Source organism: Aulostomus chinensis, chromosome 12 (genome assembly GCF_037954235.1).
Source record: "Aulostomus chinensis isolate RoL2024-O1b breed Wild chromosome 12, RoL_Achi_v1.0, whole genome shotgun sequence".
Taxonomy (NCBI): Eukaryota; Metazoa; Chordata; class Actinopteri; order Syngnathiformes; family Aulostomidae; genus Aulostomus; species Aulostomus chinensis.
In genome coordinates, this window is record NC_141331.1 from 17,129,128 (window position 1) to 17,150,935 (window position 21,808).

General features: G+C 41.1%; 1 protein-coding gene across 3 annotated transcripts in view; it reads left to right on the forward strand.

Annotated features, from left to right (window-relative positions):
- The first annotated feature begins 4,355 nt into the window (after positions 1-4,355).
- mid1 (midline 1) overlaps positions 4,356-21,808 on the forward strand; it is a 41,197-nt gene continuing 23,744 nt past the window's right edge. For all 3 annotated transcript variants that reach the window (XM_086220559.1, XM_086220557.1, XM_086220558.1), the window contains exons 1-3: positions 4,356-4,451; positions 4,759-4,865; positions 9,771-9,849. The gene's annotated coding sequence lies outside the window, so the exon portion shown is untranslated. The remainder of the gene's footprint in view (positions 4,452-4,758; positions 4,866-9,770; positions 9,850-21,808) is intronic.

Genomic DNA, 21,808 nt, shown 5'->3' on the forward strand with positions numbered 1-21,808 from the left:
ATTGATTTCAGTATAACGCTGTAACCCGATTCCCTCCACAGAAAATAAAAATAATCTTGTGCGTTTGGCAGAAACCAGGGGATTTCCTCCACACTGAGACAGATTGGTGGTTAAATGTTTTAGACCAAATCTGACTCCAGCTCCATATGAGTGACCACACCACTGCTGAGACCAAAGAGCCACAACAGGACGACTGGGTGTGTTTACCAGAGAATCACTGCCAGTACTCTTTTCTTTCCTGCGCCACAATCATCTGCCTTCAGAGCTCTAACAGTCCCGAGCACTCTTCTTTTGTGACCTGCCTACCGAAAGCACACGAAGAAGATAAAAATATTTAATTTCACATTGTATCTCTGCAGCATTGATTGATGTAAGTTGATCCTTTTGGCACAGAGCCGCAACCGTTCCCAGCAGGCGGTCCATCCTGTCTGAATCGGCTCGCTGGCATCAGGAGCAGCTGCAGGGAGGAGAGAGGAAGGTCACAACTGAAAGGAGGCTGACTGTCCAGTAACAAGAGAATCCCGCCCGCCATGTTCCCAAGGTCGAGATTGATACACTAATCTTTGCAGGGCTAAAATAGAGCTCAGTGGAGCTCATTAAGGTGTCCGTTTGGTACACAACCCTTTTCAAATCACATGCTACTAAGCCTCAATCCATTTTCACGAGACGGCTTTATGTGCTCTTGGCTACTAAATGCTTTTCAATTACTTGCCACTTCTATTGAATACAGATTTACTCCTTTGTTTTCGTGGAGCATTCCATTAAACTTAAATCACAAATTTTGACATGATAAAATCGGAGAAGGGGCCTTCTTTTCTCTTCTTTTAAATAAACAAATCTTGCCTTTAATCACTTTTTTATAAATCAAACTGATGTCCAAAACTGAGGTAGACACTTGACCATCACTACTGCCAAAGCCTTTTGATGCAGTGCAGGATACGACAATCAAAGAAGTCATGAACACACTACCCATCAGCTATGGAACAAATCTGATCCAGATTTTGGTTAGTCTAGACATCAGGCTCTTGTTACCAATCTATGTCATAATCCAGATTCAGGGCCTAATCACACTGGGTGGTCGGTATGGTTCCTGAGCACATTTGCCCCCCCCCCCAATGCTGAGTACGTCTGACCAGCATGATCGCACAGTACAATAAGCTCTCCTCTCTCTGCCACAGCTGGAAGCGGGCTTCAGCACAGTTACACAAGCACAGAAAATGGACATGATGTAATCTGTCAGATAATCTGGCAGATGATAAGAATAAACTCTAGTTGTACAATGCTGTCAATTTAATAATCTGTCTTAAACTAAGTAGTAAACCTACAGTTTTGGGATCTGGTTCAGAAAGGCAATCTGAGACCTCCTTGAGCAAACTGTAGTGTTAGCTTATGCTAGCTAGTTTGGTGCAATGTGTATTCGAGGTTAGAGCGCGTGCAGCTCAGACGGAAGTGACAAGACATAAGCACGAATTCTGGTCTGGTCTGCCAAAGTTCAACTATTAGAAAGACACTTTTGCACTAAGGGGCAAAAATACACAAAACATGAATATAGAGAACTCTCACAGAGCCGCAAATACTTCTAATAAGTACTAAGTGGTTAACTAAGGCCTTTTAATTCTACCAGCAGTAATCACAATATTCATATGTAATTGCATCATCATCATCATCATCATCATCATCATCATCGGCAGTTATTCAAAGTCAGGTATCGTAAACCGCTTGGGACCGAATATACAATGTCAACTGTTCAAAGGGAAATTCAATACAAGACAGCAATGATTGTATGAACGAGTAGGTTCGAAACAGAAGTAGAAGACAAGCGAAGCACCAGGAAGTGCATTATTCATCATGGTCAGTAGGGGGAGACTCTTCTGTTTGAGTCTATTAGAAAAAAAACATTTTATCTTGATGTATCACCTCAGTAAACGTTTTCCTAAGAAGTTTATGGAGTCACTCTCTAGTTTTCACCAATATTTATCCTTAAATTCTGAATTAGCATCTTCATTGCGTCAATTTTGGAGTAAAATAAACAAGATTCGGGCGTGGCTACCGCTGGCTGACCTAAGATTTCACTGTGGTTGTCCACAAAACAATCTATGATGTCACCTTCACTTAAAAAACAAACCAACAAAAAATACACTCATTGTTTTTATCCATAGATACTTAACATTTATGAGTCTTGAGCATGACTCTCCTGATTGAGGGTTTTTGTTTTGCAGTGCACTGTTTAATCCAGTTCGCCATTAAATGAGAAGTTTAAGGAGTGCGACGAATTAAATAATTTCAGACTGCACAGAACGCTGACCTTTTCTCAACAATTTGATTTATTACATTTGTCGCTATAAACTGATACATTCATATCTGTTAGAGATTAGCATAGAAAGATTTGCTCCTCTTTCCTGCTTTCCACAGTCTAAGAGGAGCAACATCAGAGCTTTGAGTAAGCAACTCAGAACAAAATCTTGTTTCATATAACTCAAGACTTTTTAATATCAGATCAAACTGCTATGAAAAACAGTAGAATCGTGTTAAATCTGTGTGTACACGCGCAGACTGAGGAGAACAGGGTGTGTGAACATCACGCATGCTTGTTCTGTCCCAAATGCTCTATTACTTTTACTGCGTATGAATGCTTTTTTCTTCTCAAGTCCTGATAATAAAGTTGAGCAGTTGAGTTGAAATGCAGGCCGTGTCTAGAGGGGGACAAGGGATCAAGTTAGGTCAGCCTCCATGTGTCAGTTCTTTGGCCGGCTGGGCAGTGAATGATTTGCTGTTTTAAATTGCGTACACTGCAGGACTGCCACCAAAAGGCAATTTGCAACAGGCAATTTAGTTCTGCCTTCAGACTTGTGCAACAGAGAATTATGTGGCTAACTTTACATGCAGCATCAGAAATTACAGCAAACAGATGTTTTCCTCCTTTTAACGTTATCAAGGATGGTTTACGGTCCAACGATGAACACTGATCAGATTTTAAATTCTTTATGAGTCACTTAGTATCTTGGAAGTGTATACTTGTGTTGTTTACACAGTCACATCGTGGAAACTCGGCTCTATAATGTAAATGTTTAAATTGAGGGATGCAGACTTTGCTCAAAGTTTACATAAGAGACTGGCCAGTGGCTGATAGAGGGTGCAGCGTGATCTGGATTGATGGAAACACAAGCATGACAGAGACAATTAGATTAGATTAGCACTGGATCACACAAACTCTGCAGTGTTACCATCCATCCATTTTCTTCCGCTTATTCCTGTTAAGGGTCACGGGGAGACTGGAGCCTATCCCAGCAGCCTTCAGGCGAGAGGTGGGGTTCACCCTGGACAGGTCCCCAGTCCATCACAGGACCAACACACAGAGACAGACAACCATTCACACTCACAGTCACACCTACGGTCAATTTAGAGTATCAATCAGTCTCGTCCTCTCTTGATGTCTTTGGACTGTGGGAGGAAGCTGGAGTACCAGAGAGAACCCACACAGGAACAGGGAGAACATGCAGACTCACACAGAAAGATCCTGTGCTGGAGCCGGGACTTGAACCTGGAACCTTCTTGCTGTGAGGCGACAGTGCGACAGTGCTAACCACTACACCACGCCCCCTGCAGTGTTACATTTTTTTGTTTTTTTGTTTGTGTTTGTTTTTACCATTGAAACTGCAACTCATCATTCATGTTGCGTTGTAACTCAAGGATCATTTCACGGCATCTTACGAAATGTTACACGTTTTCAAGACAGTCAGTGCTGAATCCCATTATGTTTTTATCAAGACCTTCTTGTGGCAGCCATATTAGTTTTATTACATGCACTTCTTGTGCACACTGTGATGTTTCATGACCTCCCAGTAGGTGAATACAGGTGTGAGAATGAGCATGACACATTTGGCGAATACCCCTCGTAGTTGCAGGCATGTCTAGTTTAAACATGCACAACACAGGTGGTCATTAGTATAAAATGTCTCATCATGATGAGTACTAGATGTGTGATTACAAGAGAAGCTGCTGGAACTGTAGAAGACACGCAAAAAAAAAAAAAAAATCAACTGACAAACATGCATTCAGGTCCCCTAATAATTCAAGAGGCTCAAGATTCTTCAAAAAAGGAAAGTTGTTGAAGTTGAGAAGCAAACAGGCACCCATTTGGTATTGGACTGTTTCTGTGAGGGGAAAAAGTTTTGAACGGTTTTACAGTTTCAGTCTTTTGCTGTGCATTCCAGGTGTGATTAACTCTGTTTTTAAATGTGAATAGACCAACTGACATTTCTTTCTTTCTTATACCTAAGTTTTTAATTATAGTCCTTATTTTTGAGGGCAGAGACGCTTTTGTTTTGAAAAGGCCTCTGACAGCATACTTAGCAGACTTCCTGTTAAACATATCGGAGGGAAAAACGCAATGATTAAAACAGGGAAGACGGAAAGGTTCCATGTTTTATCAACCTCGAAGGACACACAAGGTTAGTGGTTGTTTTTGGACTATATGTATGTCGTTAAATACAACTTTAACATTTATTTAGCTTTAAGGTAGCTACTTCTACGTCTTTAAACTGCTGCTATAAAACAACACTATATATATATATTCTTTTCAATTATATCTAAATTAATATACTTAGAGTCACAGCCTCTCAGGAGGGAATAGGCTACTTTGATACAGCTGAGTTTATGCGGATTGAAATTAAACTGTAACAGTCTTCAAATGTGCAGTTAAGTTAGAAAATACATGCAAATAATCACCTGAGCTATTCTTGCTTCCTTTCTCAACAGGTCTTCAGGCTGTACTTGAAGCTCAAACGTCCACATCATTCTTCTGCCTGCTTAATATGGGACCAGGATTGACTTCCCAACAGGTTGTGATGTCACAAATCCTGCTGGTGGGTTCACCTCTAGATACGAGCACCCTCATTGAGTCAGTGAAAACAGCCTTGTAGTGTCACACATCACTAACCACACAGAGACGCTCAAACATTCAGCTGGGAACGAGATACATTTTTGACGTTATGAATGCCAGGATGTTTGCTGTGTTGACGCGGTTTGGTCAGTATTAGCGGTGACATCCTCAAAGGAGCAGTCAAATCTGAGCTATTCCCTGGTCTGGTAGGTATCGTCTTGGTTCCAGTTCCATATTGGTACAGAGTTGAGGTACCCATTCACTGGATTTAGGGTGATATTTTGACAGAAAAAAGTCCAATAATCAATGTACATAGAATATACATCCATCTTTGTAAGTGGGTGCATTCTTTTTGTGTCAACATTTGAATGAGCGTGGTTTCATCTTCCGAAAAAACTGAGAAAAAAGTAATCTTGCAAAGGAAGTGATTTTCAAGCATTGAGTTGATTTGATATTTATATTTATTTGTTTGTTTTTGTTTTTTTTAACCCACCCCCATGTGGTCACTTTGAATAGTATAAAAATAAGCAATTCTAATTGGCCTGATGGCTCTGGGATCTCACCCCCCCAGACACTCAACACATCTATCCGCCTTGCCTGCGCAATTAAGTGCCCCTGAATCAGCCTGCAGCAGCGCCACAGGCCCCTCAGAGAACCGCATCTGTCTGCTGCGTCTTCTGGTGTCTGGAGTTGCTTCTTCACTGGTTTCTGGACCTGGACAGGGAGAGGGAAAAGGTTTAATCACCTCAAAGGATGAATCTCGTTTTTGTTTACTGAGACCGACTACATCTACAAAAGGATCTATATATGGTTCTGTTCCCAAATTTGAGAAGTTTGAGAACACAGATTAGAGAAACTTTTTTTTAATCATACAGTATGGGAATGACCCTGTAAGCCCCTGTAGGTTTGAGGTGAGGGGCTGCAGTCATCCAACCCCAATGCTGGATGACACTGGAGCTTTACTTCTGAATCAAGTATGTCGGTATTACACAACGTGTTTAAAGTACAGGCTCAGACTATTGAATTAATAGACACTCTGTGGTCGTTTGCTTGGGTCCTGCACATCTACAGTAAGTGTTTAAAATCTAGTCACACACAAACATGACCTGTAAATCTGTCTGATCTTTTGTTCAGTTTAAAATGGGATTTAGTTTGGCTGGAATTTTGCTGAATCATCAAATTCCACTGTGCCGAGAGGAATAAAAGTAATAATCATCCCACCTTGACTGCATTGCAAAAAGTCCCTCTAATCCCTAGACCTCGTAGGCGGATCCCTGAATCTTTCGACGGTAGGAATGTTCAAAAAAACAACTCCCCAGTTTGAATTCACACACGTTAATCTCTCCTAATAGACAAGGTAATTGTTATTCCTGGAGCAAGCAACAAATTATGTTGACAGTAGAATACTTTAAGCACTTTTGGATCTGTTTAGCTGATAGACTGGCAGTACCCGATGACCCTCACACCTTCAGGAAGACGCTCTGACTCATTCGTCTCCAGCTAAATGTGATTTGTACCTCAGGGTGTTGGACCACCTCTCAGCAACCTTGACATTTACATTTTAATTATATCCACTTCATATAGATTTGTTCATTTGTCAGCTTTTTAAAAGAATTCAAATTCTCAAGACCTCAGACGGATTTGTGTCGATGAGTCAGTATCATCTGCCACCTGCGGCGCCTACGCCGTCATCTCTGCTTACCCCCCCGTTCTCCCCAACACCTTGTCTCTCAGCCTACACAGTCTCAAAAGTACAAGGTCAGCACAGGTTAGTGAGCGCTCTGATGATCAAACTCTTTATGTCTCAAGAGGATCATTACAGGTACAATCAGCATTAGACAGATATCCAATAATGGCCAGAGACGAGGACCCAGTTTGCCTCCACAGATGAGACAAAGTGTCTGCCATTGAAGCCTAAGGTGATGTCGAATGGCTTCGCGATCCTATTCTAGTTCCTTGATTAACAGTCTTAAACATATTGGACTCTGTTGCTCTGTACATACCAAAGTACCTGTGACCTCAGTTGCCACCAGTCTGGTTCACTTACACACTCATCATTGCAGGGTTACAGGTTCCTCCCACATGAACTAACCAAATCTATAAACACCACCAGAAGGACCATGCTGCTGCAACTCGGGTGAATAAGGCAAGAAATGCGAATTTATAAACAGCTAATCTCTGTTTTTCTGAAACTTGTGCATTTAGGAGTAGGTTAATACCAATAACCTCCCATGACAAACACATACTGACAGAAATACATTATTTATCTCAACCAAGGAGGTCATATTGTCGGTGGCAGTGAGCTTTTTATTCATCTGTCAGCAGCATTATGCAGAGACTAAAAGGCTGGGTTTCATCAGACTGGGTGATGGGGTGGAGAATGGGCGAGAGAAGAGCCTTGTACATTTTGAGGCAGAATGATAAACTTCTCCATGTTAAATTCGGTAAGAAATTCTGAAGAATTTTCCTTCCTACACTTTCATTCATTTCATAAAATATTTAAAAGCTCAATACATTCAAAAACATTTTTTTTTAGGTGTTTCAGGAAGAAAGGTTTTGAAGAAAACATTTCCCTTGAGCAAGCCGGCTCTGAAGTCAGTCCCATAGATGCCCCTGTTAAAATAACAAACTTGAAAATGGACATAAAAATCTTTACATTCTGACCACAAAATCTGTTTTATCACCCCTCACTCCTCCTCAGCTCAAGTGTCTCATCAAAATGTGGTTACCTCTGGCTGTTAAAAGCCAAGATAGTGATGGCCAAAATGTTCCACCGGATGGTCCAAATGGGAGTTCACAAGCAAAAAGCTGATGTCACGTCCACCTATTACACAGGACGATTGGACAACAGGATGTGTTAAAGAGTACTTGGCAGGAGTTGGTGGTCGGGGACACTCCAGCTGCGTGATGCTGCTGTATACAACAGATACAGAGGGTTTGTGATGCTCTACTGTCAGCTGTGTCCAAAACCACGCAAGAATTTTGAGGCAGTGTGGAAATGCTGTATTTGGCGAAAGGAAATCTCTCAAGGGATGACGCACACGTTAGCGATTTCTCTAGATAATGATGTCATTTTTACATCTTCTTGATTATTATTGTTTTATAGTCCTCTCTTGTTTTTAGTTTGCGACTCTGCTCTCGGCTCATGCACCATTAGCAATGATTTACAGTACGAAGGCTTTTAGATGTGATATAATAATTGCAACATAAGTACCTTGTTTGACATGAAATTATGGTGAATTTTAATTGTATGAAGATTTAAAAATGAGTAGTTTCTCAAGATGATATTTTTCCCTGCACCTGTGGAACCTTCACCCAATTCCTCAAATATGATCTCATTACTGCAAGTATAGAATTGTCTTTTCTGACTGACTCATCTATCTCCCTGGCTGAATTCTCATTATGGAGGAGAAAACTATTTCTCTCATTCTTAATAAGACCTTTTCTGTGCAGCTGTCAGCTGTTTAGGATGCTCAAGCTTGGCAACTTAACCCCTGGTGATGAAGACATGCCCTTTATCCTTATTAGCTGATGCTGATTTACAATCCACCATTGTTACTATTGTCAGTAGATGCATTTTTCTGCCCGTCTGTGACATTTGAATGTTGCCCTCTTGTTTATAGTGCTAGTTACATTGGTGCAAAAAAGCCAGACTCCCAAATTTCTGATTGAGTTTGAGAATCATTCCGGCGGCTCTGAATTGAATCCTAAAACCTGTAGCATTGTCTTGTTCCCTTGGGGTAAAGTCAGTTGGTTCTATGCATATTTTTTTCAGATAAATGCCTGAAATAAGGTCTGTGGTTCAAACTATATTAAGGTATTTTAACATTGCATTTTTCGGCCTACAGAGTTTATTCCAGACATTAAACATGATCAAGCCAACACACAGAAGAAGCATGAAGTTAGTTGTGGGGGTTTAAAAGTTATGGGTCCGTGCTGTAGTTTGTTCAGAACATAACATTAGCTTTGGACCTCTAATGACTACGTTCACGCTTCAAGAAGTGTCCATTAGTGAAGATCGTCCCGTGAATCAAAATTTGTAATTATCGTTAACTTTTGTTTGCCACAGCATTCCTTTTGTGGCAGTGATCCTATATCCTACCCTGGTGAGATTACCTCGATCTCATGAGCTCAGGGGTCGAGCCCTGCAACTACAAATGGAACCCTTCCCCTCTAAAACCATTGTGAGAAGTTAGAAAGTAATCAGCCAATCAGAACCATGTTTCAACTTCTTTCCTGCCCCCCCCAACAGTAATAGCCCCTGATCGCTTCTTGTAGTGAATGAATTTGCCTGCAAAACTGAGTTGAAGAAAATGGCGTCTCTTGGATTAACAAATTGTAACATTAGAAGAATAAACACACAGTGCAGGTGTTGCATAAATCAACTCATTAACTGCAATTCAACAAGAATAGGATGCACTAACACAGCTTCTAGGTAGAAAACATATTTTTGTTGCTCTTCCAACTAGATTTGCATGTGATGGTGGTGTATGTTTTGTTAAACTGATTGAATGAAGGAGCTCTTAAGGCACGTGCCCCCACCCTGTCGCAGTCGTTCTAGGTCAGAGGGATGCTCAGTTTTTGAGCTTTCGAGGTACAGATGGTGTGACCAGGTGACCAAAATCAACCGAGGGTGATGCAATAATTTCTGGATTGGCTACAAACATACATCATCCCCATTTTCTTGTAGTTGAGTGCCAGCCCTCCAAAGGGTTAAGCATTTTTCTCAGGAGATTTTCGGTGCTCCTGTGTGAACCTGTAGAGCAGATGACAGGCAGTACATGTCAGACAGTTAGGTATGTTAGCACAGTAGTACACACCCTGTTAAAGGGAGAGTACAGAAGGGGCAGACACCTTCAACCTTCTGTCTCCTGCCTCTCTTCCTCAGGGAAACTGCAGTTTACATCCAGTAATAGCCAAGTATTCACCAGGGAGAGACACTTACCACTGCAGCCATGGGGAAGCAGGTAAGACTGGACAAGCAGAAGTGGTGCTGGGTTGAGGGTGTTTACACACTTGGTCTTACATTTCTATAAGGACTAGTCAAGCAGATCATCCTGATCAGTGGAATGCAGGGCGTAAAATATGCAAGTAGCTGGTAGATTCAGTCACCAGAGCGCAAAAAGAGGGTTAAATTTAAGCTTTAAGAATTTGAACATTCAAGATTCATTTGGCCGGGGGACAAAAAAGTTAATGTTGCATCCTGGTGGGAAGATGAGGGTGCAGTTGAAGTGATTGTGAGGGCATTAATCCTTTAACTTAAACCCAACAGGAGCTGGAGGAAAGTAGATACATATATATTTATATTTTATATCCTGTGAATGCTAATTTATGGAAATCAATATATACAACTTATTTAAAGACATTCAGTGCACCTATGCTCAGGAATGTCCATGCAGGCTTGCACACGAAGAAGCACTAGCACATGAATGGATTTCAGGAGGTGTTTTAGTCAGATATCAATTTAGAAAGAGGAAAGCTGATACTTAAAAACAGGTCCAGTCTTGTTTTCACATAAACTGCACATCTGCAGAACTCAACCTGCACATAAAACTGCAGCTTAGGAAATTGTTTGAACTGGCAAAAATATACCATTTCCTATGAACGGGGAACAACTTGTTCATCCAGATTAGACTTTTAGGTAATTTCACTGAGCTGATTTTCTCTCCTCTCACTTGTTTTGGTGAGAGCTAATCAATACCATGTTGTTCTAAGAGAGAACAGAATAACTGTGCCAAATACACGTGGATAGTGAACTCTGGTGAACTAGTTTTGGTTTTCAGTTCAGCATCTGGTTCTGCTATTGCTCTGAAACGCTCCTCTCACCTCAAGTTTTGAGGAGGAAGAACTCTTCCTTGATATGAATCCTTTCTCTTTGCACTTTCAGGTATCCATTTTCTACTGGCCAGGGGAGACAGTTTATTTAAAGGTTATGTCATTTACATTAGATCTTTTTCGATTGCTTTGACATATTCATTCCTTTTTAAAAAACATTCTCCGTCAGGTCAGTCTTGCCAGCTTCATCAGCAGCTGCGGCAGTTGTTATGACAGGACGTGAGCCGATGCTGCTTCGCTCTCATTGTCAGAGCCAATAACTCTGGATGGAAATGGGACGTGTGCATGTGCCAGCTGTGCAGCTCAATAATATTCTTTTATCATCTAGTTTGAATCCCAGTGAATTTTCTGCAGAAGCCAGGATTGGGAAACGTGTCCTACAATGTTTTGCATGAATATTTTGTTGCCATGGAGCATAAGATTGTGATACTAAGCCAAGCTTCGCAGCAATAACAGAAAACAGATCAGTTTGACTGTCATCTAACCTTTAAAGTATCTGGAACACAGCCGAGATGGGCCTTCTACCTCGATGTGCTTATCGTGCTGACAGCACTAACTGCAACAATGACAACACTGTAAAAGCAGCTTATTCTGAGTGTTTCAAAAACATGCCCGGCCCCGATGTAGCCGACCCAGTTTGAAACAGCTGGGCTTCTGCCTTTGGCTCTGACAGTCTCCTTTGACACATGAACGCAGCACACTACAACAGATGTTCAGACCTCCTCCAGCAAATCTTGTTGCAGGAGGTCTCAGAGCCTTGCTCACCGTAGACCCCTGCTTATTCTGATTGCAGGATGGAGAAACAGTGTGGCTCTTCGGGCGTGGAACCTCTGTTTGCTCCTCTATATCAGATAGGTAGTGTCTTTAAAAGCAGAAGTGTTCTCGAGCTTTGTCTCCAATAACATAGGGGAACAGTTATGGAGAGTTCTTGATAAGACGTGACACTACCTTCTTTTTTGTTTTTTTTGTTTTCCTACTCTGTATCCCTGAAAATCTGGAACCAATTTGTCTAAACAGCAAAGAATGTGGCAGGCGTTAACTGCACCCTTTCGAAAGGATGCAATTTCAGGACAAAATAAAAAAAAACCAAGACTTCTAGGCAAAAATGCTGTCAGACAGTAAAATGTTACATTTTATTGCACTCAACCTAAAATAAAAATCTCTGATTTTTTTTTGGTGATTGATAAAAGAATGTTTCCTTTGATACCTTGTCATGAGTATTGTGATACTTCAAGTAAACCTTTAAAAATACTGTGTCAAACCAAGTAATATTTTATTTACATAGCTCAAAATCACAGTTTACCCCAGAGTACGACCTCGCTCTCCTTATAGCGGATGTTGAAGGTCAGAAATGGGAGTGATGTCACACCACAGTTGACTGCATTCCAATGAAGTGAGAAAAAAACACAGTGTTGACATCTCAGCCGGTTGCAGTACCAGTTGTTTCTTTGTTTGTGTTTGTTTAGGAGTGGGGGGGGGGGGGGGTGTAAAAAACACAAACACTCTCCTACAAAACTTCAATACCAACACAAGGCAAGTGTGCTGTAAGCAAAAAAGCAAAAGCTACAAGACAAAACACTCAATTTAAAAACAAAGCCTTGCTGTGTCTTCGAAAAACATTGGAGATCTGAGTTTGTTGGACGCCGGCAGCCATTAGAAGAGGTAATACTACTATTACTACTACTACTACTCATGAGAATGTTTATGGTATTATAATAATAGTATTTGATATCATTATAATAATTATTGTAAGAGTGAACATACAGCTTGAATTGAGCAAAGACATGAAAAATAAATTAATAGTTAAATAACTACCAAATATCTAAAAAGGAAAAAATGAAGGGAGAAGACAAAATAGCATACACTTAAGTTATATGTATGTGTGTATATGTATACTGTATATATTTAAAAAAAAATATATATATATATATATATGTTCACACATTCAGTACTATGCAGTATTTGGAAATGCAGACATCCTTGAGAAGCAACACTTCTGAGGTAATGCGTGTAAGACTGATTTTAAATTTGGACATGAAACTGCGAAAACTTTATCCTGGAGCATCCATTTTTGCTGGGATGTGGAGGTTAACCGGTATCAGAGTAGGAGGGCAAACCTCAAGGGTGTTTCAGTCAGAATTTCTGGGAATTGGGAAATTCCAACTTCAGTTTAACTGGAATGCACTACTAGACCTTTTATTCAAGCGAGGAAAAAGCTACCCAAACAGGAAAGAAACTGAAAGAAACATCAGGGAGATTCTCAGAGAGGGATGATGAGAACAGAGCAGAGATAATGATTTGGTTTAATGTGGTGACAACAATTTCTGATACATTTTATGGAATAAAATGACATGGATCCCAATGTCCGATCTCCAGTACAGCCAGAAGACACCGCCTGGCTGTATGTGGGGAAGGAAACAGAATAGAGATTTAAAAGATGCTGTGGGAAAGACTCTCAAGATAAGATGCACATTTTGATAATATCATACAGAGATGTCAAGAGTGGAGGTGAAGCGATGGAGATCCGAGAGGACTCTGAGCGGCTCTGGTGTCATCAGACCAGAGGACAGATAACACAAAGAGAGAGAGAGAGAGAGATTGAGAGAGCCAGAGTGCTACAAAGGGTCTCAGCATGAGGAACGTGGGAACAGAGAGTAAACATGGCGTGAGAGAACTGCACCAATTATTAGGAAGTTTACAGTTTTATTCTTGTCAACAGGACAAAGATGGACTGAAATTCCTTTGCGTGACAGGAGTTCCCAAGGTTGGACATGAGACACAGATTGGGGGGGGGGTGCAAGATAAATTACAGAAATCAAAACCTAAACATAGGAAAAAGGCCTTAATAATTTTAAAAATAAAAAAATTACTACTTTAGAAATAGCAGTTTAATCTTGAATCTGTTTGAATTTGGTCCTGTGTGTGTGTGTGTGTGTGTGTGTGTGTGTGTGTGTGTGTGTGTGTGTGTGTGTGTGTGTGTGTGTGTGTGTGAGTGTGTGAGCAAGGATTGCACGCTTCATCCAGCTTTATAGATAGTGGGGGTTGCAAGTCCAAGTCTCTGGCACCTTTATTTTTTCTTGTCCTGAGCTGAAACATTTGGGATCCCCATGGGTTAAGAAATGCATTGAAGTAAACAGCCACAACATTATAACCACCTGCCTAATATGTAGGCCCACCTTAATGGCTTTGACCCATCAAGAGCTGGACCAGACCTCAGAGGGTGTGCTGTGGTATGTGGTACCATGTCAGTAGCAGCACATCCATTTCAAACAGGGGTAGGCGCTGTCTGTTTTTGGCTCTTTTTTTTTCTCTTTTTTCATATTCTTTTCTTTTCTTTTTTTTAATTAAACAAAAGAAGAATGATATACAAACGGTTTGGCATAGATCAGTCGAAATCATTTTTTACTTTTACTCTGATCATGAACCCTCCTCACTCCTCATAACCTACACCGGCAATAAATCACAGCAAATATAGCCTCGGTAGCTAGCTAGGAAAGTCCGCAAATGGGTTTCTTACCTGTCCAAAAGAAAGGGTTGTACTTGTGCCTCCGTAGCTAAACCTTTAGATTCTTTTAGTCTCCTCCAGCGAGCAAATGAATCCCCAAGAATCACTCGCGTTGCACCGAGCCTTTTATCCTTCTCCCTCATATCTATTGCTTGTTCTACAAAGACCTTTTTCTTTCTGCTGTTCTTCTGGCTTTTTGGGATCTATCCATCCTCCTCCTTGATGCTGCTCACCCAGCACTGATCCATCAAGGCTTTGATACCTGCTGTAGACTTCCCGGTCTAAGCCTGTTGACGGACAGCCAATCTGCGTAATCAGGTGCATTCTGGTTTCGGCTGTTGATGGACAGCTATACGGGCCAACCAAAAGGTAAATTTGGCCCTACACCCCTTATGTATTAGGGATTTTTGAAGCTTTCTTTTTTAAACATCATAGTTTATTGATTACCATTGAGACATCAAGACAAAGTCAGGGATTCTAACAAAAAGTATCATTAACAAAGTATAAAGTATAAACATCCCAAAGACGCTCGATTGGATTGACGTCTGGAAACTTTGGAGGCCAAGTCAACACCTTGTTGTTTTGTTCCTCAAACCACGGGCTCCCGTGACCCTTTCGCTGGTTCTCCAGTCCTCCTTCTTTAGACCACTGCAGACAAGTAACCCCCATCAAGCCCGGTAGTTTGAGAGCTACCCTGAGCCTGTCACCAAGCCTTGTCAAGGTTGCTCAGATCTTTGTGATTGCCCAATCCTTTGCTTCCAGCTTGCTGCCTGATATGTCACATGCACATACAGGTGCTACTGTCATGAGATAATCTATGTTATTTTCTTCTCCCGTGGTCCTAATATAATGGCTGATAGGTGGGTTAAGTCTGTTTGAGTCTTTTATGGTAAATTCTGTCCCAGCTGCTCGTTCAAAACCAGTTCTGTTGTTGGTTAAATCCCGAGCGTGGCTCTGATAAAGATGTAGCATACTAGGAACGGATCATTTCCAGGTCAATGGCCACCACAATCCTATATGTCCTGCCAGCTCATCATATAGCACAGCGATGCAGGCAGGCACGTGTATCGTGCAGCAGATATTTCACTGTCCACCTCAGTCACTTGTAACGAATAGCTTTGTCAGTTAAGAGTATTATATCTGGAATACCACCCTGATATCACCTCACACCACAGTGTTAATTGGCTTGCTTTTAACAAGCTTGTGTATTTGGATGTTTGGTTTGATGGTGTGTTACTTCGTTTTGGACGCAGCATCTCAAGTGGGAAAGTAAGCAATTAAAATCTTGATCCTTTGCCACAGAGGGGGCATGTTATGCTGCCATCTTACTGCCAAAATGCGGAGTAGCTGTTTTGAACTCTCTTAGTTAGGGAAACAATTGCTGCATGGATCAGAGGTTGGGCTCAAAAAGACAATCTTGATGACAAAGCGTTTGCGAACTCAATTAAGCTGCTAAACGTGTGTATGTGTGGTCCATGATGAGGAGGAGGAGCAGGATGAAGAAGATGCATAGTACTGTGTATTGAATATGACTGTCATCTGTTTGCCCCATCTGTTCTGGGCTTGGTCTCATCAAAATGTGGTTACCATGATTTATGCAGTACCCCTTTTGTCTCTCCATTGTCTTTGTCTTATTGCTGCAAGGGTGGGGAGCCTTGGGGAGCCAGGGGCAAGAGCTCCAACCCCCAGAGCAGGGGTGGGATGGGGGTGGGGGCTGGTGGGCCCGAGTGTTAATGGAGACAGAATCTATGAAGTGACCCAGTGGAAGTGACGCTTCCTGGGCACGTTTTACGCTTGCACGAGCATACGGCTAGGGCTGGGGGCCGGGTGGGGAGCCGCTGCTGCACATGAGGGAGGGAGTGTGGAAGGAGACTAGTCGGATGCTACTGTGTGTTTTGTTTCGCCTCTCATCCCTCCATGTGCTTTTGCAGTAGAGAGAGCTGAGGCTTGAGTGAGAGCTGCATCTTGTTGATGCATCTCAGAAGATCGCGCTGCATCACAGCATGTAAGTCAGGCTAACGTTCCTTTGGCTGCTGAATCTCCTGGAAAAGTTGTGATGATTGCTTTGGTTTCTGGTTTTGACTCCGCTGATCAAATGTGACTCTTTGTGGTTGTGCAGTTACAAAGTGTTTCCTTACACTTCTAGCTTTTCATAGTGCAGACGTGGACAAATTCAGGATTAATTTATTAGACACATGAGGGTTTTTCATATCGTAAATAAATGTCTGCATCTTTTCTGTTTTCCTCACGTGAATCAAAGTTAATATAATATGATATTTTGCTCCCTTTTTGTTCCAACTTTTTATCAGCTCCTTGAAGAAGGCTTTCCTGGCTCTTTTCTGGTCTTTTTTCCAATTAATACAGCTTGATGTGCCAACTGGCGCCATGAGAATAGCTTCAGGCAGCAAATGGCCTTATTTAGTAGGGATACATATTCATTTGTTTTGAATAATTATTTTGAGAGCGCTGTTACTTATTGATAAGAGGATATACGTGCAATATAATGAAGCATATTTGCTGCAAGTGATTTTACTAGGATAGCAGCAAGAATGTAAACATCTTGATTGCCAGTTATATAAACAAATAGCAGGAAAAAATGTCATTGTTTTTACAATGTCCCAACCTTTGGAATTGATTAAATTCTATTTCATACAATGGCTTTAAGGGAAGCCAAGGGATAAAACTGCCAATTTTGTTCTTTGTCAAAGTTGATGTGTTCTGACACAGTGGATGTTAAATATTTGGACTTAAAAAGTGTATCATATTTGTTTGGATTGGGACGTTTAATTGCTGCGGGGGCGCAGGGAAGCACAAAAGTTGTGCATACATTTTCCGGAGTGTGCGCCAGAGGAACTTGTGTGTGGATCAAGGATGAGGTTGGGTTTCCAGTGGGTGAGGTGGGGACAGTTGCTAAAACCGCAAACCAGACAAGCTGTTTTTTGAAATTGTTAAAACAGAAACAGACATTTTTCCACTTAATGTTTATTACAGTCCAGAGTGGGACATGACTTTGGGTTGACCCTGGAAGAGCAAAACCATTTTCAACAGAAGCAATGGCCTCAAATGTCAGCGCCACGCCAAAATTTTTGTAAATGTCACAAGATTTGTGACATTTTATTGCGTTGAAATGGAGATGTGAAGTCATTACTTCACTGACAATTTATGGATGTGTATGGCTTTTGGCAGGCGCGGTAACACTTTCAACTAGATTTCCTCACTGTAAATTGTTATAGAGGTGGCTTACTTTTGAGAAGTGAATATTGCTCATGTGTGTTTGTGTGCATTTTACACAGGAAAGTTGTGTTTTTTGTGCTGTTTACAAATCTGTGAACATGTTAGCAACCTATGCAAAGAGTCAGGTAAAGAAATCCAACTGGAAGCCATGCTTAATTCAGCCATTATTTCCTCTTGCTTGTCTGAGTTTAGTCGCGGTCACTGGGAGCAGAGTTACCCCTCTCAGGTTTTGTCATCCTGCTAAAAGTGTCTTTACAAATGTATATTCTTAACAAAATGCCTCAGACTGCTTGTTGGCATGGCGATACTGGAAGGAACAGGAGAGTGACAGACAGGAGTGGGCTTGACGGAGAAACAAACAAGCTGTGAAGAGAGGGCTGAAGGATTGCCAATGAAAAGATTAGAGTGGCATTTGGCTGTGGTGCAAAGATGCATCGCTGCTCTCGCCACACCGCCATGGCAACAGAAGCTTTATGCGTCCCCCGCTGTGCCCCCACTGAGTGTCCAGACTGTACCAAACAGCCATTTAAACATCTTGAGATTATTCACACTGACCCTGACATGTCCCCAAGTTTGCTGTGCGCAACATAAATTACATTTTTATTAGCTTAACCACACATTTGTTTACCCATTCATGCATTTTCTTCTAAATGTAAATGAGTACGCTGTCTAAAAGTCTAATATAAATGTGAGCAACCTCAGCTGTGCTTCGCTGCAGGCCCATCCGTCCCAGTGCTCTCATTTATCATGCAGGGCACCTCTGTTCCCCGGTGGCCAATCAGGAGTGCCCCCTCACCACCTCATCCTAACATGTGATTGACATCCTCCCACAGAAGGAAGGAGGTGTTTTTTTTGTATTTACCTCCTATTTTCTCTTGGGACTAAGTTAATGATCCAAGCCAACAAAATAATACAAAGAGAGAAAACGGGAAAAGCCTGAGAAGTCTGTGCCTGCTCGAACCATTTGGAGCAGTTTCGGCTTCCTTTAGAGAGGATTAGAGAAGAGGAGGCTGTGTGAGGAGCGTTTCAGAGATAGCGGTAAGACAGATGAAGCAGCGCAGGCAGAAAAGTAGGAGCTAAAGGGAGGCTTCTGAGGCAAGCTGGTGTTTTCAGAAATATCTCTTTATTTCTGTCTTCATCTGTCACCCTGACTATGGACTGTGTCGCTGACTGACAGAGAGGTAGGGATCATCTGCAGTTCCAATGTTAGACTTCTAGGTTCTAAGAAAGTTTTGTTGTGCTAAAATAAACATTTTAGCAGTATTATGCATGCTTTTTTTAGGCACAAAATTAAAATGCTAAAAAGTTAGTTAGCAGCTGTAATTTTTTTCACTTTTCCATGATTTTTTTTTGGCTTAACTTTCATTTTGTTTTGGAGTCTGCCGTATGGGCATATTTGTTTTAAATGAAATACTTAACTCATTTACTGTGTCAGACTCTTATTGCCCTCAGTCTGCAGACAAAACTGTCAAATATGCTCCATTTTTAACGCATAAGCATTTGCTTTATGATGACATATCTTATCACAAAGACTGAATTTTTGTCACTGACAATGTCACTGCAGGTAATCTTTCACTCCTCTCACTTGAACAGAGAGCATTTAATGCAGAGACGCCAAACTGCTCCAACTTTCTCTAATCAACAACACTATTTGGATGCCAGTCGTGCTGCCCAGCATATGTTTGAGTTGGGAACATTTTCCACTCAGCCAAAGACGGTTGGCAACACAATCTGAGACAACTGTCTTTCAGTCAGCTGCTTTAGCTGTAATGAATTCCTGTGTGCTTCCAGTTCCGCTTAATGTACATGGAAATTCAAACAAGTGTGAGAGAAAAGATTGCAAAATAGAAGCCCCTGACTGTGCTTATGGACAAGTCATCTAACATTAGAATATGTGAGTGCTCGTCTTCACTGTTAGTCTGACACCTTTATTCACCTCAAAGTGTCATTGTTTTACTTTTGTCTTTCAATGTGTGTCTGTTTTTAGCAGGATATCACTAAAATGAATGTATTGATTCTGAGGAAATATGATGGAAAGATTTGAATCAATGCATGGATCAAGTGATTCATTTTTGAGGTGATCCGGATCAAATAGTTTAATGATTCTAGGCTATAGGATGTCAAAGTGTGAGATGAGTCCTCTCAGGGCAGAAAGAAAGAAAGCTTCAGGGGAGGATGGGCGAAAGAGCGTTAGACAGCCCAAAGGAATGGGGAAATTTTTAAAAAATGATTAAGAGATGTATTGTTTTGGGAGATGTTACTGTTTTTCTACTTTCTAAGAATCATAAAACAAGAAATAACTCAGTATTTATTCCCTTAAATTATGTAAAACAGCAACATTAAACCCTGCTTAATCATTAGTTGTCACTGTCATCAAGTACCATAATAAAGATCTTATATCAGCATCCAGAAACAAAACTGAGTAATGGAGGGAGGGGGAAGGGGGGAGGCACCTTATTTCAGGCTCTGTCTCTGGGAGGCCCACTATCTTTGAAAACCCCTGTTCTACCCTAATGGGAGGATGTACTTGTGTTGTAGCGATATTGTTCTGGGCTTGTCAGAAAATTTCAGATCAGATTCCTTGAGTCCATGTCAAATGGTTGGAAGAAGAACTTTTTGGTTTCCTGAAATTATTTCCATCTTATTATTCTTCTGCATCTTATATTCTGCATGTCTGATCCTGAAGGTCTATTTTTGATTTATTGGTCAATATCTGAAAAAAAAAAGAGCATATGTTCATGAAATTCATTTAGTCCAATAAGAAGCAAGGAGACGGTAATGGATTAGGTTTGGATTGGTGATGCAGATATCGTGTTTTATTCAGTTGGGAAGACAATTATTGAGCAGATTTTGATGATGTGTTCAAATTCTGTATCCACAGAACCTTCTAAGCAGAGATATTTACTCTGACTGCTTTCTAGTTAATTACTGTGTTTTCTCTTTCATGTCTGTAAGCTGGGAACACATTTAGAACTGTGGTAATTTTGTCCAAGTGTCTTGAAAATAAATGGCAGCTCAAGTTATACCTGTTTATGTGAGCGTACCAGACAGAAACTAGAGCTGAGTGCTGTTTTCATGGTGTAAAGCTGTGCTATCTGAAAGATGTTTAGCTCTGCTGAGACTTATGGCATGGCTCCATGCTCTGATAGCCCTGAGTGATAGAACTACCCAGCAGAAGTCCTGCCCCTTTCAGTGATTGGCTATCATAACAATTTGCAGTCCTAAACGGGGAAGATACAGTTCCAGGGAGAAGAGAGGAAGGGTGAAAAGTTTCGATCTTCCTGCTGGCTGTCAGTGGACTTGAACAGGGCGAGAGTGTCAGGAAATCACATTAGAGCCTTGGAGAGACCAGTCACACTGCTCAAAGTTCAGACCACTGCTGTGGATCAGCTTTGTGGAGCCCAAACATCAACACTGGCTGACTTTAGAGGTGTCTCTCCCCACTCTTGCTTATTTATGGATGTAATCATGTGGCGGGTAAGTCAGAGGGTCAATCTGTATTTTCTGTAAATGTGTTCTGTGTTTTCAACCAGTCATCGTATGTTTTAGCCTGCAGACAGAACTCTGTTTAAGCTTTGAGGTTGTCAGGCCTTGTTGTTTTAACAGATTCCTTCATGTTTGGAGCTGAGTGATACTTGAGGATGACTAAGGAGGAAGTCCAAGGGGATTTTTGTGATTAAATGAATCAAAGAGACTGGGAGTCGCTTTCCTAATGTCAAAGTAGCAATTTGGTGTGTGTGCTTTGTAGGGTTTCCTGAAAATATATACCTTCACACAGACTGTTTTGAAAACAGCACTTTGTCATATAATTTGTAAGGGAAGTTTCTGAAGTTAAAACCCCAGACAATTCCTCCCCTTTATGTCATTTTTTTCTCTCTTTTTTTTTTATGACCTTACCCCAGCACTCCAGGAGATAAACCAGCCTTTCATCCATAATCTGTTAACCTCCATGACCTAAAAAATACCACTGATAAGATCAAAGATGCAGACATTTCTCTCCTGCGACGTCAGCACATCTGGACACAGTGTGTATTATTCACACATAATGCTGTTGAGGAGTAAACGTGGGAAGTGGCAGTCTTAACTAATTAGTAACTTATTTGGTCCCCGTGAGGAGGGATCTTTCTCCCCCAAGTCTGTGTCGCCTTTGATCACCAGTGTGACAAACAGATATCAAGCTGTCACCATGGAAACGCGTGGAGTTTTGAAGAGTACTGATTTTGAAGAAAAAGGGGGAAGTGAGAACTAATGGCAGATTTGTGATATTTGATAGATTTGTGGAATACATTTAAAAAAAATATGAATAAACCTATAATTGAAGTTGTAAATGGGTAATACTACCATGTTTATAT